Source organism: Polistes canadensis, unplaced genomic scaffold, assembly GCF_001313835.1.
Source record: "Polistes canadensis isolate GaletaPanama2010 unplaced genomic scaffold, ASM131383v1 scaffold_124, whole genome shotgun sequence".
Classification (NCBI taxonomy): domain Eukaryota; kingdom Metazoa; phylum Arthropoda; class Insecta; order Hymenoptera; family Vespidae; genus Polistes; species Polistes canadensis.
Window position 1 is genome coordinate 226,697 of NW_014569671.1, and position 4,921 is coordinate 231,617.

Below are 4,921 nucleotides of genomic sequence, written 5' to 3' on the forward strand. Positions count from 1 at the left end.
TAGATAGATAGATAGATAGATGGATGGAAAGAAATGGACGTTCGGTAGTGAAAACGTGGGGGCGTGAGGTGAATAGCGATCGGATTTTCTCGTATGTTTGACCAGCGTCGATTTTTTTCATTCTACGATGACAGAAATCCAGGAACGGGGCTGGCTAACAGAATTCAGAACTTTGGTACCGAGCCAAATTATTATCGTCCTGCTGTGGCGAGGGTGACTTTACATTGTGTTCGTTCAGGGTTGCTACCAATCCACGATCGACAAAAAAACTCTTGCTTTTCGAATCGGACGATTCTTCTTTTTCACAAAGTGTTACGTAAACGTTCTAATACATACACACAAATACAATATCACCCAAAAGTTCAGAATTACTATATGTAAACTCAGAGAAATAGTTTATATATATATATAAAATAAAATAAATATCTATATATTATAGTATTATATATTATAAGTACAAAAATGATAGATTATTTATCCAAAAAATTAAAAAATCGTATATCTTATATTTTGTATCATTTTTTTTAATCGAGGGCCTTTAAAGTAAACGGAGGTAGATTAATTTTTGTTCAAATAAGTAATAAATAGTATGTTATATTAGCTGTGTAGTAATTAATTCAATGAGTTATCTTTTTTTTTGCCCAAAATCTTGGCAATTGCTTGAAAGATTGATCAAAGTTATTGAAAATAGTAGTGACTATTCTCGTATGATTATGATTATTATAGAAGTTTCCAAAAATATCCTATATATTGGTATATAGTAGGAAAGTTTATTCAAAGAATTGTCTTAAATTGGGTGTATCAAAAATATACAAGAATATTACAGACATTAAAAGATACTGAAATTTCTTAAAACACACAAATCAGTTTCAACATTTACAAAACATTTCAACATTTATCGGTTTATTCGATTTTTAAGGAAATCAGCAGATGATGACTAAGCTTTTGACTGGTAGTGTACATACGTATATGTGTATGTATGTATATGTGAATACGTAGATGGGTATCGATTGTGGATCGTCCTTCCCGATTTCCTCGAAAGTAGGAGTATACCTATTTCTCTTTCTAAAAGATAAAGGGTGAGAGTATGCCGTTGTTTATCGAACTAGGAAGCACAGAGAGAATGAATAAAAGAGAAAGAAAGAAAGAAAGAGGAATACTGAATGGAAAGTTACGTCTCTTTGGTAAGTTACGTCAATGCTTTTATTTTTTTCAGTGTTTTTTTTTTTTTTTTTTTTTTTTCAAAAGAAAGAGAAGTCACTAACAACGAAGAATATAACAATAGAAGTAAGTGCAATCTTCTTTTTTGGATTTTGTTACTGTATTCACAATGCGTTGAAAATATAAACCTTATTCATTTCCTTTGTTATCAGTCATGGTTAACAATATTTTTAACATTTCTTTTAATAAACAAATCTAAATATATACCCTACATTCAATACATATTGTTAGTTTGTTTACATGGTTGAATTTTATCAAAAATATATGTATTTTTTTTTTTTTCACTGTTACAATAAAAATAAGTATTGATCTAACTTTATCGATAAAACTCGCTAACAACGGACTGGGAACAAATAAAGTTTCTTTTGTTATTTTGTCAATGTGAAATTTTTGGAAAAATACATGGTGCCTCTTTTACCATGCAACAAAATATCAAGTATCCAAGTATCGGGAGTCGCATTTACGTTACAACAAAATAAAAAAACAACTAATGGAAATTCAGTTTAATTTTTACTTCGAGAGAGATTTTAGGCATTCTTAATATATTCAAAAAGAAAAAAAGAAAAAGATAATTCATATCCTTTTGCTATCAAATCCAAAATATATATGCTCACCTTTGATTGAAGAAAATATAAACAAATTTTGAACGTATAAAAATAAACTCATAGTTCTTTATATACGAATAATGCATAGATAATCTAAAAATTCTACTTTTAGATGTTGGTGATTTCAATTTTGAGAAGTAAAAAAAATTATTTATCGTGTCACTTTTTATCCCAATGGTAGATATAAGTAAATCAAAATAGTGACGAGGGAAAAGTGGTGGAAGAGGGGTGTGGCGGGGTGGGGTGGTGGTGGGGGGGGGTGTATCGTGAACCAACAGAAGTCTCTCTTTTTAGTTCGTGCTCGTTCGAAATTGGCTTCGTTATACCGCCGGGGGTTTCAATTCCCAATATGGAAGCGGCCAATTTGTATCCGTCAGTATGCTCTCTTCTGTCTCTCTCTCTCTTTCTCTCGGCTAAAATGCGTTCAACGTTTCTGCTTCATCGTGCAGGTTGCGCACGTCACCTGAAGGTGTCCTACTGTATCGTACCTATTCGTAACGATTCTACATCGATGATATATACCTTCCAAGTTCTACGAATCGATTCTACGAAACTAAACATGGCTGTATCCACCTATTTATTAGCTTCTTCGGAAAGTAATTTCGTTTGATTTTTTTTTGTCCTTCCCCTCCCCTCCCTCTCCCCTGCCGCCCCACGCCCTTCCCAATCGTTAAACAAATAACCAATGTTTTTTTTTTCTATTGAAAATCAGCCCTTTGTCGTGTTACAAATGATGATCGTGGGACAATCGAATTCGATGAATTTTTTTTCTATTTATTCATTACTATTTTACGTTGTTTTTTTTTTTTTTAATGTGATGATTAGTAACAACCAGTTATTTATTATATCAACTAATTGTAAAGGTTCCTTTGGTCTTTTTTTTTTCTTTTTTTTAAATATTTTCTCTATTAAATTTCGCTGTTTTTTTTTAAGGTAAAATAGAAAGAGAAACAATGACGAAAAAGTCGTAGAAACAAGATCCGAATGTAAACTGTGCAAAATACGTATGAATGGATATTTGATTAGGAATTAACAAGAAGAAAAACAGAAGATAGAAAGTGAGGGTAAAAGAATGAGAGAGAACTATGAGGAAAATGTCAACATCGGTGTATGCTATAGTTAGAAAATGTCGACTTTATTGGATTAAACTTGAATTTTCGATACGCCTCCCTCCTATACGTAGATCGATCAATGCGAATTGCACGGTATCGTTAATCAACTTCGGGTATTTCGAGTTTCAAAAGCTTTTGAGTTCACTGTGCGACGAGCACGTTCGTGCGAAAGGAAAAGAATTTGCTTCCTTTTCCTCTTATATTTTTTTTAAATATTTTACTCTTTTCTTTTCTTTTTTTTCGTTTTTTTTTTTTTTGATACATATCTCCCTTTGAATGTTTCTTAACGAATTGGCGTTGACAATGAACAATGTAAAATTTTGAAACTTGTCTCGAGAGTTTATTCGTTAGTAAAAGGCTCTCAAACCCATAGTACCTGTTTTCTTTTTTTTTTTTTCAATGTGTGCGCGCGTGTGTTATTGATATGCGATACACTTCCTATCTCTTTCTGGTTGTCAAAAAAGAAAGAAAGAAAAAAAACAAAAAAAATAGAAAGAATTTTCAGAGAGAATGAAAATGTAATCGATCGTTTGTTGAACCATAAAAGCGTTTATTTCGTTTAGTTTCTAAACGTTATACAGTAAATGTTTCATTGTTTGATAGAATGTACTGTATGTGTTCTTTAAAACAATCGTTTTGATATCTCTCTCTCTCTCGAGAGAGAGAATCCTTTTCTTATCGTGGATTAGTTTGGTTGAAAGAGATTGAAGAGTCGACCTGGTGGTAACCGATTTTCGGTACTCCCAACGGGGATTTATCCAAACCTTCGTTCGGTGAAATTCGAATATCCGTGAACGAGTATAGAAAATGTAACGATATGCATTCAACAGTGAATATCTTCAGATCTAGAAGAAAAATCTTTCGGAAATGCACGATTTACTTCTCCTGTCTATCGAAATAACATTATTTAATTTTTCGTTTTTTATTCGTGAAATCGATCATGAAAAGGAAATATATTTAAGGGATGAATTTGTTCAAAGGAAACATGTTCAAAGGATTTAATATTTTCCGTCAAAGAAAAGTATTTCCATTTTTATTTGATTATTTTGGAAAAACTATATTCACAATTATGAAAAAAGATGAAAATTGAAAGGAAAAATTTATCGAGTTATTGAACAAAATTCATCCTCGGAAATAATACATATTTCAACAATTTTATAGCCTCAAAATATAATTATTAATTTCTGTCATGTTTTCGGATAATCAATTACATTGATACTCTTAATACAAGCATACAAATTTAATAAAAAACGTATTTCAACAAAAATTTGTCAACCTTAATCGAAAACATTCTTACCCTTGTACCATACAAAGGTAATAGATCAGAAAATGTTCAAAATATATTTAGTATAAAGTATGAAATATAGATAGAATGAGAAAAAAAGAAATTTAGGAAGGTAACATCTTTCACAATCTATAAAAAAAACGGAAGGTCATCCGAAAATTTTTCTGAATAACTCAACGACATTTTTTATTTCCCAACTGGTCCGGTCTCCCCTTCTCTATTTCTCTCTCTCTCTCTTTCTCTCCATCTTTCTCGTTTTCGATGGATATAAAAATTCAATTGGCTCTCAAAAAGGAAAGAAGAAAAAGGGGAAAAGAGGGGTCTCTGTAACGTGGCTATCTAACTCGTAGCTTGCCGAGTTTGGCTGATTTCCAAGCCGAGAGACGAATGCCTCCTGTGCCACGAATACGTTTTCACAGTATGTGTGTGTGTGTGTGTTTTTTTTCCCCCTTTCTCTCTCTTTCTTTTTCCGTTTTTTTATTTTTTTTACTTTCTCTTTCTTCTATTTTTTTTTTTCTACGACACGGCCTACGTCGAAATCTGGTCACGGGAAACGCTTCGGTGTCTCTCTACGAACAGCAGGAAACGTTCTGTTTCATCGGTTTGTAAAACTTTATACGATTTTCAAAGTGATGATATTTTATCGAACTTACAATTAGCAAGTGTTTCTATACGAACAATGCTTATGACTGAACTCG